This window comes from Chinchilla lanigera, unplaced genomic scaffold, assembly GCF_000276665.1.
Source record: "Chinchilla lanigera isolate Chin_1 unplaced genomic scaffold, ChiLan1.0 scaffold00043, whole genome shotgun sequence".
Lineage (NCBI taxonomy): Eukaryota > Metazoa > Chordata > Mammalia > Rodentia > Chinchillidae > Chinchilla > Chinchilla lanigera.
The window spans coordinates 8,314,926-8,335,566 of record NW_004955444.1 but is presented as its reverse complement, the minus strand read 5'-3'; positions in this window follow the sequence as shown (position 1 = coordinate 8,335,566).

Below are 20,641 nucleotides of genomic sequence, written 5' to 3'. Positions count from 1 at the left end.
GCGCTCGCCCACACCCCAGCCCCTTCCCCGGGCCGCGACTCCCCTCGGCGCTGCAGTCGGAGCCCAGGCCCGCCGCCCACGCCCCGCAGGGCGTCTCGGACGCTGGCCTTGCAGCGTTTTATAAATGAGAGGCCTCAAAATAGCAGCAGGAGGTGGTGGGGTGTGCTCCAGAACCGCGGGGGGCCGGGGGTGCCAAGGTGGTCCTGAAGGAAGGAGTGGATGGAGTGATAGGGGTCGGGGGTGTTTCTGTTTTTGTTTTGTTTTGCTTTTGAGGGGGGCAAGTAAGATATTAAGGACTGTGTAACCAGCCGAAATCTTATTAAAACACCCAGGATTCAGATAATTTTTAAAGCGATTTTTAAAACATGTATTCTAAACTCTTACACATAGGGAAGCAAGCAAGGTGTGGTAAACGGATTGTTCCAACGTTTCACAGGGGAGCCCGACTGAAAGCCCAGCGCTAGCCCACTACCCTTTCTACTAGAATTTTGCCTTTCTTTGCATCAAGGAACCCTTTGGGAGGCAGGGGAAAGTTTCCAAAACCTCAAACTCTTCTGCCTCTTTGGTTTAATGGAGGCTAAACAGAGTCTAGATTGAACCTGTGAAATATTTCAGCATTGGATGAAGCAGGCAGCACAGGCCAGTAATCTGAGACAGTCCTTCCGGAACTTCCTATGACCTGATTAGGGAATCCAATCCCAAGCAGTGAAAGATATGCAAATATCTTGCTGATTTGCTTTTATAAGGACTCATCACTTCTCAGCATTAAAATGCTGCCCCCATTAATTCAAATGAAATAATGTACAAGGACCTTGGAAAGCGTAAGGCCTGGGATGGGTGCAGATATTATTGTACTCTCAAAATCATCCAGTTTCCCGTGCTTTACCTTGTTTCTATCCATCACTGAGTATCTGTTGACTTACGCTAGCTACCATGAAGTTAGAGTCAGAATAATGAGACCTAATCACCCTCAAAGACCACAGATTACAGATTCTGAGATAAAACCATCCAACACTCAGGAAGTAATTAGAAATCTACAAAGATGCCAGGTTTTTAAATTCTAAAGGGTTGCATGTTTATATGTACGCAGACCCAGGAACTTTCCAGGAGACAGCATGCATAGTAGGTGAAAAGACTTCTTGTAGAAGTCAATGCATTGATAAATTATGTCAACCCCATAAGATCCCAGTACCTTGCTCAAATAGAAAGAGTAACCAGCCTAGCAGGCTGATACAAATGGCTTCACCTGTCTGAATCCATTGCTTTTCCTTTCTACTCATTTATAAATATAAAGAATCTCCATCACAACAATAACCAAAAAAGCAGATGCAAAACCTCTTCAGAGCTTAAGTGATCAAAAGTTTTATTTAAGGGGGAAGCAAAAGTAGTTCCCAAAATACAAAATATATGTCTGATAAGAATTCACCAGAAGCAAAGGAAGTTTCTCTTGTTAAAGACTGAATGTATGGTATTTATTTAAAAACTATCTTTTGGCCATCAACTTTTATGATTCAGAAGTATCATAAAATCTAAAATTTGATGTGTTAGTACAAGAATCTTGTGATCATCCTTAAAAATGTAGACAGAACAATTCTAAACCCAAATATCTTACCTTTTTTTTTCAAAGTTCTGAAAACCTTATTTTATATGGTCTTGTCTAAAAACAAATCTAAGTTTTGAACCAGTTTCTGAATTCAGAGGTGTGGAGAATTGCTTCAGTATTGCTCTTTCAAAATTGCCATGTGTTTGAAATACTGGTAGTACAGTACTAGCTTCAGAAGATAAAGTCATATTCAGAATGTTCTCCTCAGTAAAATTATTCCGACAAAGTGTGTTTCTTTTAGCACAGTATACAAATTCTTCATATTCCCCAAAACAGGAGTAGCAGGAGCCAATTTATTGAGCATAATCTATTCCAGACACTTGTTGGAATAAACAGTGCTCTGGAGCCCCTCTCATGCACAGCCAACAGGGAGCTGTTGGGCTACTTGAGGTTTTTACACATCTCTCGGCCAAATCAGAAATCCAAATCCCAAATCAACTGCAGGCACACAGTGTGGATTTACAGTCCTCCCTGGATAGAAGGTCACAATCTGCAGAGGCATTCTACCACCCAAGATAAGCTTATTTTTTACACAAAATAGACTTAATTTTTATTTGACATTAATAAAATATGAATAAATTTTTCTATAAAATTTAAATGCCTTTTGCAGCCCTGAACCAAAACATAACATATATTCCTAAGTATTCATTTGAGAATAAGTTTGTGTTCATATTTTAATGTGTATATAGACACATGTATCTGCAAAATTTCCATGTGAATGACTAGCAAATGTCATAAGGATGCAATTATGTATCTGTTAGTTTATATTGGACTTAGAACATTCAGTTGTTTATGTGTTATAAAATGCTACTTCCAACTGCTACCCTAACCTCCTTATGTACAATAAAGCTATGCAAAGATTTTTGCACATGAAGACACAAAAATTGCTCGAGTGTAGGGTTATACTTTGGTTTATGGTATAAACACAGAACACATGTGACAAAAATGCCCTTTTTTAAAATTTTTTTATTGTTTTCCGGTACCAGGAGTCGAACTCATGACCTTGCGCTTGCCAGGCAGGCGCTGTGCCACTGAGCTAAATCCCCAGCCCCAAAAATGTCCATTTAAACTCAAGTTCTATTCAGATTCTCAGATATACATCAAGAGAAGACAAAAATTAAGGGAAAAAATTAAAAGCGAATTGTAGTTCTCTGGCATGGTACTCTGTCTACACTGCCAGGTTAGGTGTGTTGTGACCAGTTCTGGTTCAAAAGAACCGCACTCCGCCCCAGATACAGACATTTTGGAAATTGCTTTTTTATTTAGTGTGGCCATGGAATTTCACTTAAAAAACCTTGCCAGATGCACCTAGTGATAGTTTTCCATGAGGAGGAGGATGAAGATCCAGTCCACCCATTTAAACCATGATTTATTCCTGAGCATCAGCACCAAGAACAAAAGACCGGACAACACGGAAAGATCCAGGAGTGATGCCGATTCCCCAGGTGTGAGTGAGGATTTTCCTCATGTACAGGAGCAATTTAAAGAAACTTATAGAGAAACATTAAGACTGAACTTTCTTCTTTTACTTAGCTTATATCATGTAGCGAAGTTAGGGATCATGTTAACTCCTTTAGTATTGGAGTGTATGTAGCTGGACAGCGTGAACGGGAGGCACCCGAATAATAACACCAGCAAAGTCATACACACGAGAGAAAGAGACAGCCCCAAGCCCTAAGACCTCCCTATTATCAGTAAATATATGTAGTCTTTAGGCTATTAGAACACCCTGTAATCTGAAAAATAATTCTGTCTGCTCATCTTCTAATGAATGTCTGAAGTAAACCAAAGGGTTTACTCACTCAACAGGAACTTATTACAGAAGCCACAAATTTTAACTTTTACATGAAATTTTTTGTTAATACGTAAGGACTGATTTCCTAAACCAACTATTATTGAATAACATTAGGAAATATGTTTCCCCTTATCAAGATTTCTAAAGGACAGTGCAAGAGTCTTTAATAATACCAGGCATTCTGGCTACATGCAGTGAGAAGATCTAGGATGAATGGTAAAGTTTGCTTTTGGATTATGCATTTAGAGTTTAGGAGACCAAAGAAGGGATGCAGTCTGGCTAGATTTCTACCAAAGCAAAGACCTGAGGTTATGTTTTAACCATATCCCATATCTCGTGAATACTATAGGACATTTTTATCGTATGATTGATTAATTTTTAAAACACCTGTTCTGCTCAATTTTCCTTTTAGATGAATCTTCTGAAGTTATTGTTTCTTCTGCATATTTAACCTAGTTTTTCTTCATATATATATACATATATATATATTCTTCATCAGCAACTACTGTTACAGGTGGAGATTGTCTGAACTTCCAATTTACTTTTATTCCGATAATATTTCTTATTAACATATTAATTTGTGAGTTGGCTTTACCTATATAAAGAGATGATATCTAACATATGCTTTGGGGGAATATGATTCCCCAATGTGGCAGTCACGTGTTCCGGCTGTCTCACTGAAAGGCAGTGTCTTGACTGTTGTTCTAAAATTTCTGTCGTGCCCTATGATGAACAAATATCAGATTTATTATTCTTTCTCACAACTAAGGAATTGAAAATATGGAAACTTTTCCTTCAAAAATAAAATTCCAGGAGACTGAAAAAAAACTCTGAAAACATGGCTCTTCCAGTATGGTTTAGAATAAAATCCTGCACACCATGGCCATAAACAACCCCTAGTGGCCAACAGAACAGAAATACTTAGAGGTTCAGTTCATGGAGAGTACTGCACTGGGCCTCAAGTTTATGACTTTTAGATTATATTTCCCCAGATGTACTACTTGCACTTATTGAGGTTCACTCTCATTTACTACTTCCTGACCATGCTCTTGGCGGATAGCTGATACTACTTTTGTTGACTGGTTTACAGCTGTAAATTACTGTTAAACTTAAAAACATCTATTTCATTCTGTGAGTTCTGTCATTATATAAAATAAAGCTAAGTAGGTATAGCCTTATTTCCAAAAGCCCAGGGGATGAATGCCTGGATTAATTGAAAATATGTAACATAAAGGATTTATTTTATACAAACATATATTTTGGACAGAGAGCTATTTAGACAAAGCAGGCAACTTTCTGTTGGCCAAAAATAAGCCTAAAAAATAGTACTAGATGTTGTAGTGAAGATAATTTTCAAACTTCCTTATCTTGTCTACCAAACTCAGCAACACCAAAATTAGAGCCAAAGGAGGAGGGGAGGGCAGAAGGCAAACAATCTTATGTTGCTTGATAAGCATAAAATATTTACAGTGAGGAAAATTATGTTTCCAAGGGTGTAATTGTTTTCACTTCTTTGACGTGTAACAAGAAGCACCAAAGGGCTATTTTCAGTAATGAAAACCTAATGTGTCCCGGGATATCAGTCAGATATTCAGAGGGCTGACTTGAGGATTGGGATTGACTTCCTTTGTTTTGCTCTCTGCTTTTTTTCCCTGTTTTATTTTATTCTTTGCCCCCGTGTGGTTTTTTCCTCCTAACACTAGATATGCTGTTTGTGTTGTTTTGCTAGAGCATTCTAGTCTCTCAAACAAATGCATTATTCTTAAGCCATCCTTTCAGGAACAAAACTGAAATTTCCTTGATAGAATCACTTAAATCAATGCTTTCACATACACATGTATTTTTTTTCTGACTGAGAGCCCACAAACAAATGTTTACAGTGAATTTGAAAGCAGCCACTGCAAAGCATACATTTTGCCATCCATTTTTCAGAATAAACAGTATGCTGAAAACTGATGGTTATTTTATTCTGAAATCTTTACCCCAGGATTTTATTTTTTAATTTGCTGAAAACCCTGAAGTACATGGCTAGCCCAATAATTTGCCTAAATCTAACATGATATAGATACTTCCCTTCAAATCATAAGGTTTATATATGCAAAAGGAAAACTCAAATTACTTCACAATCAGCTAAGAAAACCACTGGTAATCAGCTGGGATAAAATGTTTGTTGGAATAAAAAACGAATTATTCACAAACATGAAAATAAGAAAACATGATCCCGTGGTCACTGCAGTGTGATCGCTTACAGCAATTTTTAATCTTTGAAGTAATGTGTAATTTCTTAGTACTCTCAAGTCACTAATTTAATAAGCTTGGGTCTTGGTCCAGCAATCAGATTCCGTGACATAGGTGGAGGGAAAATGCAGCTTTCTTTTACCTATGTGTGCTCTGCGCCGTTGAAAGTGGATTTCCACTGAAGCCAGGCACAGAAGGACAGGAATGCATGTGGGACATTAGATGGGACCTAGAAATGCTGATCAAACCGTTTCCGTGTTTGAAAAAACACCTGTGAACGTGGCTGCAAGGAGCAAAAGTGGTTGAACTACTTTATGTGAAAATTCAGCTTGGGGAGAGAGAGAGACAGACAGACGGACCCACCGAATGACCAAGCACCTGGGGCGACCGGGGAGGAATCTTATGACCAAAGACCTTAAGATTTGAGCCTGTCTCAGTTAGCCAAACAAAATTCACCTCAGGTAGGAGGGCTTTCTTTGGTTGATTTCGCCTCCACTCTACGGAAATCTTGCTTCTTAAGCAAAGCTCCTCTCCTCAAGCCTAGGGCGCTGGTACATTTTGAAGCAGTCTAAGAAAAATCCCGGTGAGTGGGCAACTGACGCAGTGGGCAGCGTGCGGACGCGTCCTGTCGCTCTGCCTGCGGCTCCGCTAAGTGATTTCAGGCCTTTCCCCCCACCAGCGGCATTATTTTTCAGACTGCTTGAGAGGAAAAAACAAAAACCGTGTAAGAAACTCCAGAAGAGACTGCCTGCGCGATGCGAAACCACACACGTGGTCCTGCAAATTGGATAGGAGGATGGGGGAGGCGGGGAAGAGGAGAAGTGAAACTAGAAATTATGGTACAGCTTGAGAATTCGAGAATTTCCCTCATTCTGTTTCAATATATATTGTGTTTGGTTCTTCCCAGCTGCGCTTATCCAATAAAAGTGGAAGCGGCCAGAAGATGGCCTCTACGGTGACATTTCTACCGACAGAAACGTACAGGCAGCTGTCGGTGGGGATTTTTGCGGGGAAACCTCCAAGAGAGATGCCCTCCAAACGCTGTTTCTAAGTAGCAGTAGATTACGGTATTTCCCCAAAGAATGTGAACAGCTCTTTTGTCCAAATCCAAAATGCAGAAATGTGTGAGCTTCCTCCAGCAAGGCATTCAAATTTCATTCATTTATTTAGAGAGAGCCCAGCCCCTGAACAAGAGAAACTGAAAATATATCTTTTGATGCTATGTTTCCTGTCGCGAAAAAGTAAGTATGAATGGGAGTGGCTTACTTCTGGAAGCCGTTTTGCTTCAGAATGTACCTTCATGATAAAATCGTATATTACTGTAATAAAATGTGAAGACAAAATTCAGCCAATGACTTGCACCAGTGGGTAAGTGAGGTGGAACACCTTTCGCTGGAAAGTCGAAGATAAAGTGCTACTGCTGCTATCTCAATCAAGTCGATTTAAGAAAAACTATTCCCCTCTAAGAACGAGTTTTGCTTTTCTTTTCTAGCATGTCTTGAGTTAGCCGGAACATGTTAACAAGATGGTAATGAAAACTCCGCATGATGTAAACATCCAAAGAAAGAAATCCCAGATTGATTATATTTGGGGGCCGCAGAGATTTTACTACGAGATACCACTGAAGTAGTGTACCGGAGGCCGTGGTGAGAGCGCAGGAGCTCTAACTGAATGGAGGAAAAAAAAAACAAAACTTTAAAGAAATTTCTTTCAATTAAAACAAGTTGCATAGAATGTAAAGGCATTAAGTTAACCTGAGCTTTATTTTCCCAGGTTCAAAAGTACTATGTATTTAATAGACTTTGAAGGACAATTGCCAAGGCATGAACGTGTCAGAATAAAACACAAGTGCAAACGCCAAGCGCCTATGGTTTGTGCAAACTGTATAACGTCGCGGGGGTTTTATATTTCGGTGGATAAATGGAGAGATATAAAATGATAAAGATTAGTCGTTAGGGTTTGTTGTGGATTTCTATGCAGGTCGGGTTTTTTCCCTAAATTTCCATTTATGAACTCTCGTTTAGTATTCTGCCTCTTGAAAGTACTTGGGAAAAGAAAACCAAAGAGAAACTTCTAGGGGAGGCGGGTCCCTGCGGCTGGAGTCAGCAGACAATGGGAAGTGTTCGTCGGTCTCTGCCTGCAAGGATGCTGCAGGTCCGGAAAAGGTGAGCGGACTTCAGCTGACGCCCCCGGCCCCGTCTCAGTCTAAAGCTTAGAACAGCGCCGTTAGCACCTTCTGCCGGGTACGGAGGAGAGCGCTCCTGTGGAGCGGAGAGCCGAGTGCAGGGAGGGTTTTATCCCGCCTGCTGGGGAGCTCCGATCTGGAGGACCTGGGGGCCCCGGGTGCAGCCTTCCTTCAGGGGCGTTTGCAGCTGAGGACTGCGGACTGAGCGGTCGCCCCTGCAGCGGGTTGCCCCGGCCTGGGTCCAGCCCACACCGCCGCCCGCGCCCGCGCGCGGGACCCGGCAGGGCCAGGGCTGGGAAACCGGCTCCCTCCTGGCGGCACCTATTACCAGCAGCTGCTTCTGCTTAGGCCGGCGAGGATCAGTTTGCTCCAACCCTTGGCCTCTCCCAGGGTTCGGTCTCCTCGCGCCCCTCCCTCCCTTCCCCGCCTCTCCCCTTGGCTCTGCAGTGGTTGCAGAGGGTCAACGCGGTTCCGCAGTGGCTGGCCCAGCTTCCCAGCTCCTGTTCGGGGGCGCTGGGGAGGGAGCAGGCGGACCGAGCCAAAAGGATCCGGAGGCTCTAAACCCCCAGGGAGAGGTCAGAGCGAGGTTCTGGGATTAGGAGGCCGCGGGCGGAGAGGGAGCCTGGCTAGACCTAAGGCTGCCTCTGCGACGGCCGGGGCGCGCGGGAGGAGCCGGAGGCCGGGCGGGCCGGGAGTGGTGCCGGCGGCCCACCGCGTCCTGCCCGCCACCTGCGGCATGGGGAGGGTCACCCTGGCCCGCGGAGCGGGGGCAGGGCGCGGCCGCGGGAGCTGGGGAGGGTCACCCTGGCCCGCGCGGGCGGAGAGCGCACCGTGACCTCCAGGGCACAGTCCCGGGCCATCCTCGCCTCCTCCTCCAACGCCACCTCCAGCGTCTACTCGCAGGCGCGCACACAGGTTCCGGTGGAAACGAGAACACACGAAAGTCGGCTCTGCAGCGCCGGGTGGCTCAGGCCACGGCCGGCCGCCCGGGTAGCCCTGGCTGCTTCGGGCTGGAGTCAGTGTCCCCTCTGCACACCAGACAGGAGAGGGAGCGCAGGCCTCGGTGAGTCCCCTGCCCAGGGCGCACTGGACTCCTGGGAGCTGGCTATAAAGTGACCTAACGCCAGCCTGCTTGCCAAAGAGGTCTGGTCTGAAACCAAGAACCTTCACGAAGGATACGCTTTCGAGAACAGAGGTTTCACTTAGTCTGCGGCAGTATTTTGGAAAATGATCCCCTCGTGACTGGTAGGGATTCGATTCCAGCACCCTCGCACAGTTTTCTTTTACCGGGTTAGCAAGAAGAACAATAGCATCTCGGCCGCCCAGAACGGACCAAAGCAGAAGGGCCTATCCGGTACTTCTCCCCGCCCACCGCCTAGAGTGGGGGGCTCATCCGTCAGGGAAGGGCACACCCATTCGCGCTACCCTGACAGCTGGAAGGATCCTAGCTGCTTCGAAGTCCTGCCGCCCTGACGTTGACGTGAAGAAATCGACTACCGTGGCTTAACAGCGACCTGGCCAAGAGGACAGCGGCATGCCTGTGGTCTAAAATAATGTCTGGCGCTGGTCAAGCTACCATAAATATATGTTCAATAAGTAGACACCCAGTCCGGCGGTGGCAGAGTGAGGGTAGCCGCCTAGGTCGGGTTTCCAGTGTAACCCCGGTAACTCAGTCCTGCGCATAGCCACAGGCGGGGTTTTCCCTCCAACCTTGCCCGCTTTAAGGCCAGAACACAGCGCTCCCAGAGCCTCGATGCCCTTTTGCTGCCTTATTCCAGTGAACAAACCATAACATCTTTTTTTCTCATTTCTAAGAATGTTTTGTCTCCAGCTTCCACCCTGCCTTGGTTTCACTGTGCAGTTCTGAGAACTGTCTCGTGGTCATTCTCATTTCCTTACTATCAAAAGCAGGCTTCGAGCAGAAAATTGCAATGCGTAAAACCAAGTCCCCTCGCGCCTCCTTTATGGACATCCCTTTTGTTTTAGGGGAGGGTGAAGCCTTTAAAAGGACTTTTGAGGGGGGCGTCTTGGCACCTCTCCCTCAGCCGCCTACCGTGAATATGCAATCTAAGAGTTTTAAAAAAATGTGTTCAGATCGTGTAGATGGAAGATAAGACACGCGCAAGCCAAGCCAATCTTGTCTTAGCAAAGGCTTTAGCGGATTTCTGGGGCTGTCATTGCCCTAGGGGATCATCCCTGAAAGGAGCCAGCCAAGGCCCTGGGAAGTGCTGGTTAGCCAGGAAGCACCAGCTCGGTCCCTTCCGCAAAACAGTAAGGTGACTGCAGGTCGCTGTGCAGAAGGCCCAGAGTTCCTTTACCGGAAAAATGCCTTTGCTTCTGCAGTCAGAGAGGTTGCTAACCCTCAGTCAGGGGCCGCCTGGAGACAATAGGCCTTCTCCAGGTGAAGATGCCCTCCTCCCGGAGACAGATGCCTGTTTTAGGGGGTGGAGAGAGACCTGGGGCATTCTGGAAATTTAGATTAGCAGCTCACACCTGGACTGTCCTTGTAGGGGCACTCGCAGGACAAGCCGATTTTCACCTCTAACTAGTGCCTGGCAACAGAAGTGCAGTGCCAGGATCATGGATGGAATGCGTGACCACTTGGATAATACCAGCGATGTTCTTTCTGCAGTGATCCCTCAGCAGCTACCACCTTTCTATGCTTGCTGTGAGACTAAGTAAACGATTCCAGTTTTAGGGCTGTCTACCCAGAAACATGTTGATGGAGCTGCTGTTCCCCTTATCGAAACATCTACTTCGTGCTAGGATCTTAGGATGCGGCTCCCCTAGACACTTGGATGTTTCTGTTCCTTGTGATCAGAGAAACACGAATCCATGTTTATATTCATGACTAAGGAATGTAATGTAACACAAATGCAGTTTTCTGGACAATGTAAAGAAATTTCTTTCTTTGCAAGAAATATAACTTGGAGACTTGTTCCCAGATCTTTATACTCATGATGAATTTAGGCAATACACTCATATATAGTATTTATAGAAGTAGCCACTGCAACAGTAAAACTGTTCTGCGGTTCCAACCATCATTTTCAAATAGGCCCTATTCTACTGTGGTACCTATGTTCCAAATAGAACCATACAGCTCTTCATTAGCTTGTGGCAAATCCGATCAATCATTTGGAGGGGCAAATAAAGGAAGAGTGGCATTTTGGGAAACTAGCTCTAGACACCTGCAACTCGCAAACTTTCTGAGGTTATGCTGTGCTTCCATCTCCCAGAAAATACTACTGACGTGCATTGAAGTGATATAAAGCAGAATCTCCCCTCGCCCAGCCAATATGCGGAGTCTGGGGATGCGCAGTGCTGTTAATTCCTCTGAGCTCCATCTGTGGGCACGAAGAAGCCCAGCCATTATGGAGTACTGTGCGGTTAAATTAATTAGGCTCTTCCATTACACCGCTATCTTCAGGAGATGGTTGCCACTTTCCCTTTAAATACCATTATTTCTAGATCTAGTTAACAGCTGATGCAATTAAAGAGGACATAATGTAAATTTAACAATACCAAATAACACTTTCTTCCCTCTATGCTGAAAAAAAGCGAGAAGAGAAAGACCAGCCAAGTTGTAACAGCTGCCATAAACAACCGATAGAGCTCATCCTTTAAAAGAATAAAATGAAACACCCAGTGTGCATTTGGATTCTTTTCTTCAGTGAATTCTTGAATCAATACTTTTGTTTCATGTTTTCATGTTCTCAGTAATGTTAAGGTATCCAGTTACACACTCTTGCCAGTAAGAAAGAAAATATGCCCTGCTGTGCACCCTTCTAAACACTTTTAAAGAATCATGCTTTCTTTTCATTTGGAATTATGATTTTGATTGTCCGCTGTATCTTTGTGATCTCCAATAGATGGTAAGTGGACACACTTAATTCTCTATACTAAGCACCTGAGTTGAAAAGGAAAGTCACATTAACAGGCCCAATGTCTCTGATCTTGTACAAAAAAGAAGCACATAGGCATAAATGTAATATCAATTATGATATTTATTCTGCCACTGCAGAAACAGATCAGAAAGACTGGCAGTCTAATAAGTCTATACAGCAAATATTGAAAACAGATGTATCCTTGTTTCATGAGAAAGTCAGAATAAATTATTAATAGGTGATAAACTGTACATTGTAATAAAAATAATGCTATGTATATTTTTTGATTTTTCAGCCTTTAAGGATTATTTTATTAGTCGTGTAGCTAATAAAACTTTTGGTTACTTAACATCCAATATTTTTAGGACCAATATTTAAACATCACAGATCATAAATGAAACAAACAACAGTTGTGTTTTGTTTGTTCAAGATAGAGATATTTTCAGCTTTTCTCTTTCATTTCTGATGAAATGGCTAAATGGTTTTAATCTTCTATTAGGATCCCTGGAAGACTTGATTTAATTTAAGAAAATGGCAGCTCATTTGGATGTAGGAGATCCAGGAGAGGTATTAATATTTAAAGCATTTGTGGATTTTCTTAGAGTGTTGGATGGAATTTGAAGTTTGACCTATGTGCCTCTTCTTCAGTTCAAAGACATATAGGTAAGGATCTGTCGTTTCCACTACTCTGTCTTCCATCCCTGGGTGCGTGGTTAGGGCAGGAGATTACACTGGTGCTTTTTCTGTGAGTGATGAAGAATGGATAGATTCCAGGGGAAGATGGCTGGCAGGCAGTCAGCGTTGTTAGGTGCACAGAGAATCCACATATCCTTTGAGCATCTTAGCTGCCTTGGATTCAAGATCTCAAATCCTTGCGCTAAATGAGCTTGAAAGCCTTTAGGTGGTATCAGTACTCTGGGAATTCAAAAGTACCAATGTACTTGAAATAGGGAACATCTCTGGTTCATAGAAATGGTTTGGTAAATGGCAGTTGAGTTGAGGATAGGGAACAGAACAATTACATCTAAAGATAGAACTAACTAAAATAAACATTGTGTTATGGGTTAGCCCAGAGCATGTCAACAGCAATCAAAAAATCATGCCTTCAACTCCATTTTTGTTCCAACTCCTCTTTCCATCGTATGCTACATTCTCAAATTAAAGTTGTCCTTTATTTTAAGAAAGGAGGGCCTCGATTTCAAACCTTTGAAAATATTATCCTTCAGACCTATGAGAGATATGAATCAGGAGGAAGAGAAAGGAGGGGGAAGAGGAAGAGAGAGACTAAGAGAGATGCTTGCCTTTTATAGGGGTTTGCCCCTCCCTGCTTTTTCTGTCTTTTTTTTTTTTTTTTTCAGTAAAGGGAAGAGAAACCATTTAAAATTCTCTGTAGCACTGGCTATAAATTGCATTTTGCTGAAAGGTTTAATACCTAATTTAAAGTCAAAGGACATTTTCCTGACTAGGTCTTGTCGTTCATCTGGGACAAAGTCCAGGTGGCACATTTAATGTAATTCAGGGAAAATTTCCAGCCCAGCCATGTTTAAGACAAACTTCTTTGAGTAGTGAAGGTACTTTTCGATGCAAATTAAAATTTTTTTGGTCATAGAAGACCACTGGCATGCATTCAAATATTCATTAGTTCAGAACTTTAAATATGGATTCAGAGGCTGTTCAGAGGAGGAAATGAAATGGATGAATAATTAAGAGCAGGATCCACAGGTAGTAAAGGTCTTCAGGATATCTGTGGATAATCCTATCTCTGGAGTAATATTTAAAGTTGGCTAGGAGGTCAACTTTTGATGCTTTTGTATCATGAAATATAGTTAACAAAGACCCAAACCATCACTTTCAGAAAGACAGAGAGACAAGACACGCCCGTGTATTCTAACACTGAAAGGAGTTAATCACTGAATTAGCCTAAAAGGAAAATATGATTATTCATTCAAGGAAAGTCTTAATATTTTACTTATAAACTTCTAAGAGATACTGTTAAATTGCGTTACCTACTTTCTGATTTTTATTTGGACACATTTGCAAAGAAATTCTACAGAATACACAAGGCATTCACCTTTGAAAGCAAAAGCAGAAACAAAAATGATCCTGGTATAGTTAATATCGCCCCGCCGCCCCCCAGGAGATGTGATGAAACCAAGCCCTCAGAACATTTTTTAATGTTGATAGAGCAGGCTTGAAAAAAACTTGTCATATAAATCAGACTGTTCTGGGGGCTAACCGGTGTTGTTCTTAAACCACAGGGTGGGCCAGTGGGTGTGGTTATGCGCATGGTTGAATGGTGAATGTATAGATTAAAATATATTTTGCCACACTAGTTTCCAGAGGATTGTTTTGGCCTGGTGTTCCAAACCATGAGCCAAAACTTTGGTCAGTATTTTGACAACAGAGCCAGGAAAAACAAAAAAGGCTTAGCCTGTGAAAAAGAAATGAAGATGTAGTGAAGGAAAACAGTAGTCCCTCTGCCACTGCCTTACTCAATCCATATGTGGGCTTAAACACAGGAAATACCCACCATTCACCGCAATCAAGCCAGAGGCTTGTGCATCAGAAAGTGCCTTGTGGAACTAATTGGGCTCTATTAAGATTGTCATTGACATGGGAAAGCATTTTGAAATTTTAAATCAGAACATGCAATGTACATAGAAAAAAATAACAGTCACATTGTTGATTCAGGACTACAAATGTAGGCACAATACACATAGGGACACGCAAGATTTGTATGCTTTATTCAGTGATGTATTGTATTAATTAAATTATCATTCAGAAGCGTGTTTGCCTTCCTTCATTTTGTACGTTTGCTTTTAATCTACAATCTTTATAGAATGGGCAGATTTCACCCAGTAGGGCCTGCTGCCAACTTGTAGGCAAAGAAAATCTAAGCATTGCCAATGTAAAATGATAATCAACAAAGTTCAATGTACTTGCCATCAGGGCAAGGTTTATAGAAAAAAAATGGTTTGAAATAATTTAACTTACAAGGAACTTTTTCATGATATTAGACAAAAACACACGTAGTTTAAGTATTCATGCATATATACAAATTTAAATTGGCCAGCAAATCTTTGGGAATAAGTATTCCTCAGCATTTCCATTACTGATATCTTTAAAAATTACCTAAACATGACCTACACTGGAAGATAATCCTCCCTTTGTTACCACTTTAAGGTCCTACATTCAAGTTGTATGTGCTTAGCTCTGACAACTGTCTTAATGTTACGGTTGTCAGTCACATTTGTTTTATAGATAAGGTTGAGTTGTTGCTAATATTCTTGGATCTAAAATCTGTACTTGGTTTGCTTTTCTAAAACTATTATTTACCACTATCATGAGAAACATGCTACATTTTATCTCCCTAAACTTTTTGGAAGTCATTACATTGGACAGTCATTTGATTCAAGGTTTCTTTTTGTACAAAGGGTGACGATATCTACAACCTTCATTGAGGTAGAAGATAACTGATGATTAACATCGGATGAACTCTCATCAAATTTCTCAGACCAGTGTTTCTACCTATTTTTTTTAGTAGTAAGCTTCTCTATTATATTGGTTTCAAAATGTCTTTTGTTGTCATGGGTCACTTCTAGTGTAGTTCAGCATTTCTCCAATTTCAAAAATGAAATGATTGCATCTAGGGAGGTTATTATGATTTGTGTTCATGCAACTTAGATTTACTATGAAGATACTGCCAAAGGGGAAAGTTGAACAAGCAAGAAATCAAGTTGGAAGCCTTGATGTGTGTGTGTGTGTGTGTGTGTGTGTGTGTGTGTGTTTAAACACACAAAGAATCCACCCGATCATTTGATTGCCAGCTTCTTTATATGGATTCTTAAGATTTTAAAAGTGTGCATTCACTAACTTAATCATTATAACCCTCTAGATTAGGGGCATTGATCAATCCCATTTTATGAAGTAAGGGAGTTACAGAGAAGTAACTCACCCAAAATCACATAGCTAGAAACCAGAGCATAAGTACTTTATTGGTAAATGACAAAACACTGAGACCACTGGACTCCTGTACTAGAAAGCATATAGAAAATAATAAAAGCAACTTTACTTTCTGGTGGTACTGGTGATTGAACCCAGCAGCACCAAGCTATGTCCTCAGCCATTTTCGGTACTTTTTCCTTTGAGACAGTGTCTTGCAAGATCACTAAGTGGGCCTAGCTAGGGTTAAACTTGTGGTGTTCCTGCCTTAGTCTCTTAGAGTGCTAGTATTACACGCATGCACTAAAAACAACTCTTAAGGGGATCTAAATGTCTAAACGCCCAACTCGCACTTTTTTAAATCTCCCAGCATTGAAAGTACTTTGTGAAAATAGGTGAAAAATGGGCACATACAAGTAAAAACAGGTATTATAGACATATACTATGTTCACAATGGTGTCATTTCTCCTTATGATTAGATTGTTTTTCATGCACGCACATCCTATGCATGCATCTGATGCTAGCTGACAATCATTAAAAGGTCTCATTAAGACAGGAAGAAGCAGCCTGCTTAGTAATTATATGGACCCAGGCAACTTAAAAAAAATTTTTATTTTTAACCATATGGAAAAACTGTCTTCAATGGGAGAGAAAAATTCTAGTCTGTACAAAGAAAAAAAACTGAAGAACACTGATGTGTACACCTTTTTAAAGTGAATTGATTTGAAGGCAGGGTGGGATTATGGTGCAGTGTGATACAGGGGAAAGAGCTGTGCTTAAAGTCAAGCACAGATGTGACCCTGGACAAGCCCGGAGCTTCCACTTCCCCATCTGCAAAGTAGAGGGACTAAAAACTCATAGATCTTGGAACACTGTGGGTAGCAATTTTACCATGAAGAGAAGTTTAACAACCCAATTTGAGAGTAGGTGCTCTCAAATTAGACTGTGGGGTCTGAATCCTGGCTCTGTAAAACCAAGGTAAAACACTTTATCTTTTCAGCCTATATAATATTCACTGTTTAGTTGTGAAGACAGCTACCTTATGACATACCCCAAATCAAATTAGATAAGGTACACTAAGCACCTAATAGGAATCTTGGCACAGAATAAGTGTTCAATACATGCCAAAATAGTTATGGATGTTTGAGAAAGAGTAAAACAAGAATAGGATTTGATCGTGTCCACCCTTTGCAATCCCCTCAAGAAAACAAATAATAAATTTCTATTATACATTCAACAGATGGCAGTATCTACATTTCTTACCCCACTCTCCTTGTGATTTTTAAATTTAAACTTGTTCATCATCTATAAAATAGGTTTATAAATCTCTCTCCTGATAGTTTAAGATAAAGGACATCTTTAGAAAAACTTACATTTCTCAGAATAACATTGCTATGCAGTGGCACACAACAAATTATTAATGAAGAAATGTATAGTGATACATGAGCTATCATTTTGTTAGGCCAAAATCTTCATGTCAGAAACTCAGGGGGCAATTCTTAACCACAGCAACTGAACAAAATTACTTCATTGGCTTGAATAGGGTGACAGTTCAAACAGATTACATTCTAAAAGGCAATTTCAGGACAAATTTTTTAAAACTAATTTTGCATACATACAGATTTCATGCCACAACTCATAAATGGCAGTGGGTAAAACAAGTGAAAGGAAATAGAAAATAATATTCCAGACTTAAAGGAAAGACTGTCAGTTGTGAATGTATGGGTGGCAGTCACACTGTAAGTTACTAAGAAAAGATCAAGGCACTTCGGACAGTACCTCTGTGTTCTTTATATCTTGACCTTTGTTATGGCAGACTTGGAGTGATCGTGACTAAAAATCACCCCTCAGGGTACAATGAAATTTGCTTGTTAAACTATTTTAGTGTTTTTTCTGGATATCATGCTTAACACGCTGCCGTCTTTCCGTAGTGGAAGCAAAAGCTAATAGCTTTTACTGATTCTGCAGATAAATATCATATATCACTACTCATTAAAAATCTGTTTTAAAACCCAAGTTCCCATTAATCAACATTGTCTTTCTTTTCAAATAATTAACTTTAAAGAGCACTTCTATCCATAGTTATTTATGGACAGAAAAATTAACTTGGATATTACAATGTTAAAAATTCATATTTGGCTTCTACATATTTTCTTTATTTCTCCTGAAATATATTATTACTGTTTTATAGGTCATTTGCATATAAATAACTTGACCACATATTTTATTTTTGAGTCCTGGATACTTTGGAATGTGTGTCTAAAACAACAGGGATTCTCCTAAGATTTAAGGAAGTTACAAGCATAAGTACTAACAAATCTAAAGATTTAATTCTGTAGACTATGGAAAAAGTTGGCCGCTTCATGGAAAAAAGCACCATAATTTTCTCAATTAATATCACTACTGCTTATCAGAGTACATTAAAAATAGATGTATAAGGATTTTAAATTATAACGATTTTTCAAATTAGTGAATGGTCAGAATTACATATTATTTTGGACTATTTGTGTCCTTTGGATCAGATTATGGGACCATTTTTGTCTTTTCATTAAATGGTCTTAGATTTGTCAGATCTACACAAAGAGAATTCATTATGAAAATAAATCTAGTTATTATATCTCTAACATTTAAAACAATTATACTCACTAAGGATTCAATAAATATCTACTGTGTGAATAAATACATGTACTAAGATATTTCTGTTTGATTTTAGGCTTTCTGGATAATTCAGACCTAATCAATAACTTAAATGATCTTATTCCCAATCTTTATGTAAAATGAAGTCCACATTCTACTTCTTCTGAAAGGAGTATATGCATGAATATTTATGCAATATTGTGTACTAAGAATCAAGTCATGAACAGGTACATGACTGAGCAAAATCAAGCATTTATACCCGTAGACATAAAAAATGCCATGTCTTTAGGAAAATGAGTGGCTTTGCTGTTTTAATCAAGAAAGCCTCTTTTGTGACTAGCATATTTCTTCAAATTCTTGAGAAATAATGAGTATTTAGTAATGCCCAATAAGGCAGTTATGTAACACTAGTGATTTTTTTTTTATTTAGATGCTATTTAATACCACAAACTGAGTTCATCTTTCAGAAAAGAAACAAGAATGTTTAGTATATTTCATGTCCAGGGAGTACAAATACTTCATGATGTCACACTGTTGCATGGCAACTTGACCAAAATCTGCTACAAACACTTGACCACCCGTGTTTTCCTGTACTTCACCCTCCTCCACTCCATGACCTGTATTTCCTTGTCCTTGGACCAGTTCTGAGACTTAAAGACTAAGAAGCCATTTCAAGTAGCTGTTTGTCTCCCTACACTACTTAGGATACTGACATATTTTTTTCTACCTACTAATGGTGTCAGATGAGTCACCTCCTACTTGAGACCCACACCATTCAGCTTGGCTCTTCCTTATACCTTCCAGCCAGTGACAAACACTGGCCTATGGCTTTGGGTCTTTTCTCCATTCCAGGCCCTGACATGACCTCGAGTTACTTCAGGACCCAGTTCAACTGCCTTCACCACGGCATCTTAGCGCCTCCTCTTGTGACTTCCTTTCAGTCACCCGGCCACAGTCTCAATTCAGACATTATCATCACCTGCGATTTACCCACCTCCAATATCACTAATTTTGAAGGCTGCCCCTGACCACAGTCCTGTTATTTTTAGCTTTGCTGTTCAACTACCCCCATTATACTGCCGCTTTCATTTCACTTGGGGCCTGTAGGTCACTGACCATTTCAGTTTACACAAATGTATCAACCTTTGCCTTCTTTATTTCATTCTTATCCAAATTAGCGCTTTCAGGCCATTAGTCCAGCAATAATAACAATCCTTTCCATAACCTAAAATTCCAGCATCCTTTGTCCCTTGACTGTATTCACTTACAAATCATGAAGTTTGGTGAGCCTAATATTTACTCCCTGTGTGTCAAATAACATGGCAGCCCGAGTCTACCACATTCACTACCAGTCCCAGACGGGGCCGCAATAATACTTCATTGTTTTTTGTTAAATCACTTTCCCACTCTCCTTAAATCTCTAACCTTGCACTCCTGTCCCTCCTCCTGCAGGTTACCTCACCTCCTAAATTACAGAGAAAATACAAGGGCTCAGAGAGGGACCTCCTCAGATTTTTGCATCAATACCAAATACACAGAAGCACTTTTATTCATACCCCTCCCATATGCCTTCTTGCTACGCCAAAAGAAAATCTGACTTTTCACTTAGAGCTGACTCCTCTGCCATTTAGGAGGCCACTACAGTTTTCTAGGTGGGAAGAGATGCTGGCTTACAACAGAGTGGTGATAACTGCTTACAATCAAGAATAAGAAGAGGGGAGGAGGGAGATATATATGAAAGGGAAAACCCACAGGACTTTCAGATCGATCATACATAAATGTGATATTAAAGAAAGAAAATGAAAAGCAAGACTGACTTCTATGTGTTTTGCTCTGGCTATGGCATATCAGATTTTGTCATATCACACACTTGGAACTAGAAAAGCTAGACAAAATACATTTAAAATGTTGGTGTTGCCATTGTACAGCTACCCACACAGCCAAAATAAAGTTCCAAAAAATATTCTCCTTCCCTAAAAAAAGAGGGAATAAGCCCAATACCCAGTGTAGTTTTCCCCTTGAGATAGTTATATATCTACCAGCATTCGCAGAGGGGCTAAAAAGGTGAGCAGGATTCTCATCAGCCTCATGAGTTGAAGAGACAAAAATAGGAGTTTAAAGTCCACCCAGGTGGAAAGGGGATCAGTAAACACTTGCTCCAATCCCTTGGGTGCCCCAGAGAATTATACCCTAGGATTAAAAGTGAACTGCAAACAAAGTAGTCTTCCTAAAGACTGAAAATCCAACCAGAATCAGCTCAAACTGAGATTTCTTTACAATTGTCTTCTCTTCCTGTTAGTTGCTAAAGTAAATTCTTTGAACGAAAACATCATCTAGAGCTTCACATGTCTGACATA